Raw genomic sequence first — 12,677 nt, forward strand, 5'->3', positions numbered from 1 at the left:
CAGGTACGCATTAATGGGAAAGCAAAACAACGATAAAAATTCCGAAAACAAATCCTATCCGAACCTATCGCATTGAAAAACACTTGTTTATTATGAACAAGGTATGTTTACGTTTGTATGTCTTTTGAGTTGATGGAGTTGATATGTCTCATTAAAGTTCATTTCGTTTATACTTTTCTCATAAAGAACAGAATGATGTAAATATAATTTGCAAGTTAAAACAACAAGAAAAACCATGTTGTATTCAAAAAGGAAGAATGTAACAGAGTTCTAAAACAATCGAAACTAAATAATAAAACATGTTGATAGATATAGATAGTGACGTCATCAGATAAGGTTTTAGCTATTCCACATTGGCAATATACTTACATTATTTGTTGAATCTGTATTCACAGATGAAGTAATTTGAAGAGCATCATTCTTAAGAGAAAAATGGAAAGGAAAACAAACATTCTTTTATCGTTTTACACTATTGATTCAAATGTTCTGACGTCAAAGGGTCTCTAGTTAAAACTAGTTCGTTCAATGTAAAGTACGTTAACATCAGTTATTCTCCCATGGGGTTCTCTTATAGTACAACATGTTTCCATTTCCACCACCCATTGCAATCATTTACATTGATAACTGAAGATTTTATTATCAAGTTATGTCTGTATAATTTTTATTATCTCTCTTTTAAACTTTCTATAATATAAACAAAATATAAAAATAAAAAAAAAAAAAAACACACATTTTTTGTTTCAAATTGCTAAATACCAGGAAATTATCAAATCACATGTTAAAATGTTGACGTTAGTCAACGTACACAATTAATATAAAAAAGGAGGGGGACAGAATATAGCAGAGGAAGAAAAACTCATGAGTTGAAGATATACCGCCTAATGATGCCCCCTCTTCCCAGAAAAAAATGGCTACAAAACACTACGTGAAATCTAAAATATATTGTAAAAAATAGGAATCTGATGATCAGAAGTTGTAGTTTGTTGATGTTGTTCATAAGTGTTTCTCGTTTCTCGTTTTTTATATAGATTAGCTCGTTGGTTTTCCCGTTTGAATGGTTTTACACTAGCTAGTTTTGGGGGCCCTTTAAAGCTTATTGTTCGGTGTGAGCCAAGGCTCCTTGTTGAAGACCGCACTTTGACCTATAATAGATTACTTTTATAAATTGTGACTCGGATGGAAAGTTGTCTCATTGGCACCCGAACCACATTTTCCTATATATATCTATCCTATCGTGTAACATTGTATTTTATTATACTTCACGTTAAAATGCCATATGTTGATTGGCTAAGACGAGGGTGTCAATTTACTCTATCACATGGCTGAGCGGGTGACAATTTTTTTTAATGTTACCCTCTCGTCTAGACCAATCAGAAAATCGATTATTCAAAGAACTTCGCCGCGGTTGACAATGTTTTCTCGGGGTACCAATCTGCTCTATCACCCTCTCAGCTATGTGTTATTTATATAATGGTAAGGTGAAAACAAATTTAAAATGAATGCACATACTTCCTTAACTTAATACTAGCGATTATAATTCTTCAATATAAAAACGAAATGTTTCCTGTTTTTATCATAGAGTATTGTTATTAGAATTTTATGATACGGAAATAAGCTGCTTACAGTAGACATAATTCTTTTGTTGTCAATCTCTTTTCTGCTGACTCACGTTCAACATCAAACTTTTTGTAGTCTAGAATCACATTGAAACGTTTGCCGTAGTTCGTTGAGTGAGGAAAAAGATATGATAAATATATTTTATCATTAAAGTTAACAATGCGTATACTCTGACGTCAAAGACACATTTATGCAGTAGTAGGAGATTATATATATACGTTTCAGCCATTCTGATGCAGTTTTGACTAGATAGCTGTACTAAAAATTCCGCGTATTATAAATAGTTGATGATAAGGCACATTTAGTTATCTTTAATTGAATTTCAAGACCTTGGCGTAAACGTTTGTTTATATCTGCGCTTAGCTCGTAAACTGATATGCGACTATCATGCAATACTTATGTATTAGTAGTTTACTATTCCGATACTTATTCTATACATATACGTACGAACTGGATGTTCATGTTGGTCAACATAAAGACTTCCAAGGATTGTTAAAAAATCTCGAGGTTAAAGCCTATCAAATCTGAAGCGACATGAGCACCCATTACTTATTGAAGAAAACAAAACCAGAAAACACCAAAATAAAACACTTATTTGCAATAGGAGTATTACCATGAGGGAAAAAAAGAGTCAATAATCATTTCATGTTTTAATTAACTACCAAGAAACTATAGTCTGTGATGCTTTGATACTGTCGTGATTGTTGACTCTCAAATCTGTGTAAAATTCAATGAATAATCTGATTTGGAATTAATGTGTAATGTTCAGCAGTAAAACAATTTAAACAAAAATACCATACTTAAAAAAATCCAAGTACAGAAAAACTGACAAAATCAAATGTATCAAACAATGGAACGAGCGGAAAACAACTGCCATATTCCTGACTTGGTACAGGTAAAATGGTATGTCAAACCTGGTTTTATATTCAAATAAAAAACACATATTACCACCCTCCCAGGAACATTCAAAAACGGGGAAGCACATAAAAACATAGTTAAGGTGGCACCTAACACTACAGGGAGATTACTCTGTAAAATCAGCTAAACGTTTTAATTACACTGTGTTGTTATTGGAATATTAAGCTTTTGTCAAACTGCTATATAACCAGTGTAATTTTTCTGATGATATGGTTGATTCCAATTTTTTGAAATTTTTTATATTTTTGTCTAAGGGTCAAAGTAAATACAGTGTCAAATTTTTATGAAAATTAAACGAGCCAAATTAATTTTAGGGAAGGTGTGTTATTCATGTGTTTTTTTGCCTTATACGTTCTTCCATTTATTTGTATTGAAGTCCTGTATTATTATGTTGTCATTTTAATGTTATATTTAACAATGCCATTAAAGTGCGAGGTTTGGCATGCCACAAAACCAGGTTCAACCCACCATTTTTTTCTTTAAAAATGTCCTGTACCAAAGTCAGGAATATGGCCATTGTTTTATCATAGTTCGTTTCTGTGTGTGTAACATTTTTACGTTGTGTTTCCGTTGTGTCGTTTGTTTTCTCCTATATTTGAGTGTGAATTCACATTACTATAAGACGTGCCACGGTACTTTTCTATCCCAAATTCATGTATTTCGTTTTGATGTTATATTGGTTATTCTCATCGGACTTAGTCTGTTGCTGTGTGTGTTACATTTTAATGTTGTGTCGTTGTTCACCTCTTATATTTGATGCCTTTCCCTCAGTTTTAGTTTGTTACCCCGATTTTGTTTTTGTCCATAGATTTACGATTTTTGAACAGCGGTATACTACTGTTGCCTTTATTGGGTACCACCTTAAAACCCTTCGAGACATTTTAGACACTTGACTTACTTTGTGAACGTAGTGTGTTTTATAGTTATCTTTTTAGAACATTATTCGTTTTCATTTAATGAGTTACAATAATGTATCTTTCATTTCATTACGGAATATAATGATCATAAAGATACATAGGTCTTTGATTCGCATTTGAGTCAACAGATATAGATATAGATAAAGATATAAATATAAATATTTTAAAATGTGTATTTATTCTAAACAAATAACAGTTGGTGATTTCCCACTGCATGCTGTATTAAGACATATATAAATACCCTACCCAGGAACCCTTGTGAGCTATGAACATAACATGAATTGATATAAATATGGTTGACATCAATATATTATCAAACGAGAATCTAATTTTATCTCATTTAAGTAGACTATTATTAACTGATATGAAAGCAACCGTAATTAAAAGTAAATAAATTCTACTTTCATGTCACTACGATATATCTGAATCACATAGGATTTTATGATCGTCTATATGTATATTGTCACATGTCCTACATTTTCATTGAGCGTAAGAGAGCTACCATTTGAGATTTTTATGGGGGTTAGGAACTAGGAAATTACTAAAATCGAAAATATTGTCTGGCATTTTTTTACCTAAATTTGTTGAACTGCCTTTTCTCCCAAGTTGCTCATCCTGTTTGTTTTGTACTCAAAACTGCTGTCCTGTCTTTTTTCAAATTACATACTAGTCCCCCTTAAAAATCAAATAGTAGCTTCTTAAGAGTAGTTAAAATGATATATACCTATCTTATTGCATTTTGAAAGCCGTTCCGGTCGTAACACAGTTTTGGACCAGTTCGATGAAGCAATTCTGTGATGATGGTATTTGTAGATGCGGTCAAAGTGAAATACTGCGTTTACGTACCTCTTCTGTTCAAAAACAGCTTGTGAAAAGTTCAAGCACTCGACATTTGACAAAGGGAATTCAAATCAAATTTTTCATATCATATCAAACAAATATGTGTTGCCTTCTTAAGAGAGGGTTATAGTCAGAGCCTTTTAGGGACGAAAGACCAGTACTTCAATTTCAAGGTTATCCTTATGCCCAAACTTATATTGTACTGCATTTTCTATGATATTTCATCAAAATCTAATTGTGCAATTACGGTACTCTTCTTTGGAGGACGCAAACATTTTTACCTCTACAGAGTGCCCAAACAAGCTTAACGATATGCAAACAAACTGATGTGCGATACTCTAGGGTACCAGCATGGACTGTTGTGTGTTGCTCTAGAGCAATGGGACAGACTATAATGTGTTGCACAAGCAAACGGGTCAAAATAATGGGACCTGAAAGGCCTATCATAGTTGCAGTTCAAAAACATGCAACGGACAGCGAATGAACAATTAATTTGAAATAAAAAGTCCAACAATTTGATCAAAATGTCCTGTTAAATCCATGAAGTAAAAAACGATGACACTTAATCAGAACCAATACCTGTTTTTTTTTTTACTGACCTTGGAATAACCTTTATTAGATATGATGGATAATGTCAAAAACATGTTTATAAAAAGTATATAAATGTACATTAAAGTACATTATTGTGCATACAGACTGGAGATTATCTATATTCAAGGTCATGAAAATAAATGTCTTCTCATTAAACAAATTAACTTCTTTTCCCTTCGACAATGACGTCAATCCATGTTATTACCATACAGTTATTGGTTATTTTATCCTAGATAAGCATGCTTATATTTTCCGTTCGATACTGTTGAAAATATCAAGTTGCTGTAGTTAATTTTTATCTTTATCCTTAGCACTAATGAAAGTTATTTAAAAAATAAAATAAAACTAGAAGAATTTGAAGGAGAATAATTGATATAAGTAGTCGAAATTAAAGGTCAAGCAAACGGCATGAACATTTTATGTAGAACACGTAAAGTCTTAGCAACAATAATCCCACGTATGTATACTCAGTTGCCTAGAACAAGTAAGCAGTTTTATTGCACGAGTTGCATCCGTAATATTAGACTTCTTTGAAACAAAATAAGCCTTATTGCATAACATATATTGATTGATATTTAAGTATCGTCATACACATCAAGCATGATGTAGAACTGAGAATTGAAACGTGGAATGTGACAAAGAGACAAGAACCCGACCAAAGAAGAAAAACAGCCCGTGACCACCAATGGGTCTTCAACGCACAGGGAAGATCCCGCACCCAGAGGCTGATTTGAGCTGGCTCATCTAAACTCAGGAACATATAACTGAATCAAAATAATATATTGTCTATAAAGAAAATTCCCAAGATTTAGAATACATTTGGAACCTGCTATAAGGGGATGCGGTTTTAAATATCATCCATACATTGTGTGGTACAGAAACGATTCAAATTAAGTTATTTGTGCACATATTACACAGAACAGAACGATTTTCTTCGTTAACCTTCATAGTTGGAACAAAAAGAAACAATATGAAAGGAAATTCTGAGTATAATAATAATATTATCAACATTCATAGAAATTAATTGGTTACAAAAAAAAAACCCGTGAACAATAAAGTCCGAAATAGAATTAGTCAACTTTCTCAGCTTAACTCGAGGACATCGGAATCGAACTATTATTAAAACACTATTAAATATATATATATTTATCCTTATGTTTATCTATGAAACTTGCTGACAAAAAATTCGAGTTAACACCGTGTATCATCAATATACCGGATATAGGTACTAACCAAGCGGGCATGATCGATTTTGACCATACACGGTAACGAAAATCTTTGTTTTGCTTTATCAATATTCAATGTACATTTCTCAACATTTAAAATTCCTGCTCCCAAATAATTTTCGCATCGATATTTTCCTATTCATGAAAGAACTTTGATATTCTAATAAGAACAATTAACTTGTACATGCGCAAATAGTTGTGAATGTCAACACTAACTTTCAATTTCGATACAGTTGTTGAGACATTTACATGCTTTAACTGAAAGAAATCTAATACAGGGCAAAAGTAATAGTTACCTATCATAAAACTACCTGCGATTACTCATTCCTTGAAACTTTTTAGGTAATAAACGAGTATGAAAAAAGTTTTTGTGTACGGTGTACAACAACTTAACTATGCACCGTACATAAGGATTTATGTGGTCAGCTAAACACCGTACACAACGCTTCTTTAGGGATAAAATATCGAAAAATAACATATGTATGAAAGATTTCAATGCCAATTATTGAAACAGCTATACTTATTACACACACACATTGACCTTCTATCAGAAAAAGAGTTGCAATGAATATAGAATTATATCGGATGAGACGAGGGCCAACTTCTTTTACAAGTATTTGCACATGCTTTTAGTAATCCCTCTTGTTTTGGAGAAATAATGAGACATCTCTAATCATCAACCTACGACCAAATCATTTCTTAAAACAGCAATTATGTTTAGATTGAAGTACACATTGATATTATAAGAACAAAACAAAGATTTTTCGTTACCGTGTAAGATCAAAATCGATCACGCCCGCTTGGTTAGTACCTATATCCGCTGTACGATGATACATGGTGGTTAAGACTTTTGCCATTCTCACTTCTAATTTCATATTAAATGATTAAAAATAGATATTCCAGACTATTAGATGAAAAAACCTCATCAAATATATACTAGGTTTATAACTTTGTACGCCAGACGCACTCTTCATCAGACTCATCAGTGGAGTTCGAATCAAAACAGTGTAAAGGCCAATCAAATACCAAATTTATAAAGAGGATTAAAAATGAAAAATTCCGAAAGGTTGTTCCAAATACGACTATGTCAATATATACCTGCTGTTATAAACACATTAGTGTTTTACGCAAAGGCACATTTTCTAAACATAGATTTAGAGAAAATTAACATATCTATTATTTTTTTTATTTTAGCACAAAAGTGCTGACAACCTGGCTAATGATACCATATAACTACCATATATTAAAAGTAAAACTCATGTTATTAATTTGGTTGATTTAAAACAAACTTTAATTAAAAATGACTCGTGAGGTCAGAGACATGTGATTAAATATATACATATCAGATACGGGTACATTACAAAGCAAAAACAAGATATGTCCATTCTGTAATCATATGATGATACCCTACATATATGTTTACTACAACACACTTTATTCAGTATCCTACAGTAATCTCATCCGGCAATTGACATGTTGCATACTAATGTTGTGTTAAGTGCATGCTTGTTGTGTTCGTTATTTTTGCAGATTAGTGCCCAATTGACAGTCACACCCAACCATCCTGACCTACACGGAGAATATCTAGCAATAAAGAAGCAACAGCATGAAACCCTTCAGTTACTGACGACATTACAGCAGACCGTAACAGCATTACAGACTCAGGTGAAGGCAGTTTCTGTCAAAACATTCATCCTCGATTCGAACGAACGTGTACGTACTAATGCCATAGACGTGTTATATAATAAAACATTCGAAACCGAAAAAGTTTTGACGAGCCTTGAGGTTCAGACACAGCAATTGAAAGAACAACTTGAACTCAACCGAAATGAGACGAGTGCCCATGAGGCAACGTTACAAGAGATCACCCGTACGGGAATTGTGACTCATGAGACACAAAATAAACAAATAGCATTGAGTCAGGAAAGAGGTTTGTAGTTTCAAATTATATTTCCCTGATTTTGATATTTTGACATCTTCTCTAGGATACGTTACAAAGTTTTAGCCCAAATTTTACACAAATTAATCATAACGTGTGTTTTCCCTTATAAAGAAACAGTCCGAAAACAGATATATCTCGTAGATAGATTCATCATAGATATCAGGATTCAAATTTTGAAAGACAGACGCGTGTTCCTTCTACAAAAGACTCGTTATTGACGCTCGAATGGAAAATGTGAAAAATGACAACAACAAAAAGTAAAGTACGAAGAGCATTGATGACCCAAAATTCCGAAATATTTGGCCAATAAGTGAAAGCTCAGATCTATTTTTCATAGGATTTGATGTTGATGGTGGTACTTTGCTATAATAATCAATATTTGATCAGGACGCATGTCCATTTAGAGCTTGACGTTGGGTAAAGAAATTTGTTTGAGGTGTATAAAGTATACTGATTTGTATTTCTTTGTAAAACTCGTTATACTTATGAATTATCTTTTATCATTTCAGTGGCAGTAACAATGTGTGTTGCTGTTGATGGTGATAGACATAGCCGACAGATAATCAAGTTCGATGAGATACGATTTCACATTGGAATAATAAACTTTTCTGCGATAAGATCTTCTGGAGTTTTCACAACTGAAAAACCAGGTTTATATCACATATCTGCGGTGATCAATGGACGAAAAGCCAATGCACAATTTTCTATTCATGTAAACGGAAATACTTTATCTACTCTGCGCATGTCAAGTGATGAATTTATTGCGACAGGCACTTCCGTAGTTGTGGCTGAATTGCAGATTGGTGATGTCATAACAGTTACTGCTGATTCTACATTCCAAGTATACACCCATTGGTCTTGTATGACAATTGTAAAAATCGATTAAAAGTTTTATTAAAAGCAAACATACATCTGGACTCATAGTTATGTTCACTCAAAATTGAAAAAAAAAATCAAACCAGCAGGATATAGCATACTCATGTATATAAGAATGAACTTTTGTATAGTTCATATATCAGAATGAAATAATATGCCAACTTTTAGCATAAGTGGACAGTTAAAAGAAACCAACGTATTTCTTTATTATTAAGCTGATGGTACAATTAACTAACTACATTTGTAACCACCACATACTCACAAGAAATTGCATTGATAATCTAATAATTAGAATTTGTGTTTTTAAAATTATCTCTTGCATTTTCATGACCTATATGAGTTGATAGATGTAATTAAAGGAATAGTATCTACAGAAATGATAATAACTGTTGCACCCGATAGGTGTGCAGGCTTTTCAGAAATAAATCACCTAAGGTCAACACTAGTTTTTGGCGGTGTAAATACATTTTTAATTCTCTGTGAAGAGTTTGTGGATTTGTTCGTCTTTCGTCGTTTTTGTCCTTGACATTGTCAGTTTTACTTCGACCTCTGAATTTAGAATGTCCCCTTGTCATTATCTACCTGTTTGTAAGATCGAACAACCCCAAATTCATTTATTTTAGTAAGTGGATGTTTCCAATACAAACAATTGTTTTGAATAGTATCTATTGTGTACCGATATTAGACTGTCGGCAATACATGTTTACTGGAAAACCCTCGCAAATGTAATTGATTTGTTGGTGGTTTTTTTTGGGGGAATTTTGAGTCCTCAATACTCTTCAACTTTATAATTGTTGGCTTTCTAACTATTTTGATTTGGGCGTCATTGATGAGTCTTATGAACCGGTACCTTTGATTACTATTTAAACCACAGGGTCGATGCCACTGCTGGTGGACGTTTCGTGCCCAAGGGTATCACCAGCCCAATAGTCAGCACTTCGGTGTTGTCATGACTATCAATTTTAAGGTCCTTTATAAAAATGTACTGTTTGCAAAAGTATGAATTATTTAAGATACTTAGGATTTTCTTACACCAGGCTTAGATGACCTTAGCCGTATTAAGCACAAACGTTTTGAATTTTGGATCCTCAATGTCTACAATTTATGTTTGGCTTTCTAACTATTTTGATCTGAGCGTCACTGATGAGACTTATGTAGACGAAACGCTCGTCTGGCGTATCAAATTATTAGCGTGGTACCTTTGATAACTATTTGACTTCTGCTGCATCATGACAAGAAGCTATATCGCGGCTTAGATCATATATGCATGATATTAATCCCCTTAAATTGTATCAAATGGAATAAGCATGCTTCTAAATTTCATATGAACCTTAAAAAGGACAAGGACAAATGTATGAGAAAATCATATGAAAACAGCTACAATATTTCAAGTGTCCTCTTAGTGAACTTGACATTTAAAAGTGACAAAAATATATTGATTGGAAAATATTGTTTTTGTTAAAGAAAAACCCGTACAAATGCCAAGATCAAGGCAGATCCTTAATAGGTGAATTACGAAATTAATGTTTCATAATATAAAGATAAGGAGGTACTTTATATCTAAAATGTTTGAAACACATCATAAAAAAAATTATTTGGGTAAACTTTAAGTGTTATATCTATTAATAAATCTCAAATCGAGCTCGAAAGGACTATTAATCTATTTAAAATTGTAATTTCTTATGAAAAACCATATTGTTTTTATTTGGTTGGTAAATTTTAGACTTTCGAAATCAGATGACATAAATGTCTTATTCGGTTAAAATATTTTAATTAAGGAATGTTTTAGCGTATTACAGAAGCAATTTTGAAAAACCTTACCGCTCCTTTCAATGTCAATTTGTCTCCTTTGACATATATGAATTTTCTTCTATGTATACTACAATATCACACAATTCATAAAAAGATTAAAAGAAATTTTTCTTAAAATAATTTTTTGATAAATCTGGATGGAAATGATTAGCGATCTCTGTTACGCTATGCTGTGATTGATTATCAGTTTTGTTATTGCTTGTGTTTTGGTTCAAATCATCCAATCATCAATTTAGAGTTAAGTGATTTCTTGTACTGATTTTCTGGTATGTACCTTTTTGTTAGTCTATTGATCTAGATAAAGGATTGAGATCTATACTAGTTCAACATCTTCAACCCTGTGATTCCATTTATTTGCCTATCCATAATCAGTGGTTGTCTTACGTCAAATCATTATGCTTTTTTGTTAACTGGTGGATACTATGGTGTTGGCAGTTATTTTTTATGCCCCACCTACGATAGTAGAGTGGCATTATGTTTTCTGGTCTGTGCGTCCGTTCGTCCGTCCGTTCGTTCGTCCGTCCGTCTGTCCCGCTTCAGGTTAAAGATTTTGGTCAAGGTAGTTTTTGATGAAGTTGAAGTCCAATCAACATGAAACTTAGTACACATGTTCCTCATGATATGATCTTTCTAATTTTACAGGCAATTTAGACGTTTAACCCCAATTTCACGGTCCACTGAACATAGAAAATGAAAGTGCGAGTTTCAGATTAAAGTTGTTGGTCAAGGTAGTTTTTGATGAAGTTGAAGTCCAATCAACTTGAAACTTAGTACACAAGTTCCCTATGGTATGATCTTTCTTATTTTAATGCCAAATTAGATTTTTTACCCAATTTCACGGTCCATTGAACAATTAAAATGATAGTGCGAGTGGTGCATCCGTGTACTTTGGACACATTCTTGTTTTTTTATAGTTTTTGTTTAATCTAGGCATAACTTTCCAAAAAGTTCTATTCTACCTTGTTTTTGTTTGTGGATCTGGTGTTCATAATAGGGAACACAAATATTTCTGTTAATTAAAGTACCCATAAACAATGCAAATCAGTATTGTACAAGTCGAACTTGATCAAGGTGCTTGGAACACAGTTAGTTTAGTTTCAGCAAGCCGTTAAGGATTATTGCCAATCATTCTACAACCTCCTCATAGTAACTTTAACCGTTAATGTATATTACTCAGACACAGTCAAAATTTGCTTACAAATAAGCGAGGGAATCGCAACCTTACTTAATTCTAATTTCTTAATCTATTCATGCTGTATATTGATAAAATTGACTGCAACAATCCTCATTTCTTTTTTAAGGATTAAAAGGAAAGTTACGTATATAACTGTGTTTAAACATGTTAAACAGGGAAAGCGATCAACAAATGTTATTCTTTATCATCATTGTCTAAAAGCACAAACTTTCAGATATCTATAGCAATAAGCAAAATTGATTTGATTTGCAACAAAATGTCATGAATGCATTTTGCATTTTCTGCTTTTCTACTCGTTTTCTACTTTTACTATTAGCAAAATTCAATTAAAACTGATTTTTTTTAGCAAACTAAGCAATTTATTATTTGATTAAATGTTTTGCACTACTATTATGGCATACTGCTAGCAGCGCACAAATGTTGCTGACATATATCCTTATCTCCTTTTATTATGAGTCTGGGCTGTTGTGAATTTAACATGTTCTATTACATATTAAAAGAATTAAAACCGTAAAATAAATATATACTTCTTTATTTTATCTCTATCAGTGACATTTGCACATGACTTCATCTGATCAAACATCAACAGATACATTACAAGGCAAAATATTTATTTATTTAGTAAACATATGATAATTTCTAAAATATGACTATATATAGAAAACTCGTATATCAGTTATCTCATTAGACGATTTTCTAAGGAGAAAGCAACATTTCAATATGTTTCTTTTAAAGTCCTTGAT

At 32.5% G+C, this 12,677-nt stretch overlaps 1 long non-coding RNA gene across 1 annotated transcript; it reads left to right on the top strand.

Moving 5' to 3' along the window:
* The first annotated feature begins 7,568 nt into the window (after positions 1 to 7,568).
* On the top strand, positions 7,569 to 8,968 carry LOC143078793 (uncharacterized). Its single transcript, XR_012979269.1, has 2 exons — positions 7,569 to 8,039; positions 8,561 to 8,968. It is a non-coding gene; the product is annotated as an uncharacterized LOC143078793 (long non-coding RNA).
* Positions 8,969 to 12,677: the final 3,709 nt, after the last annotated feature.

The sequence above is a fragment of the Mytilus galloprovincialis genome, chromosome 6 (assembly GCF_965363235.1).
Source record: "Mytilus galloprovincialis chromosome 6, xbMytGall1.hap1.1, whole genome shotgun sequence".
Classification (NCBI taxonomy): domain Eukaryota; kingdom Metazoa; phylum Mollusca; class Bivalvia; order Mytilida; family Mytilidae; genus Mytilus; species Mytilus galloprovincialis.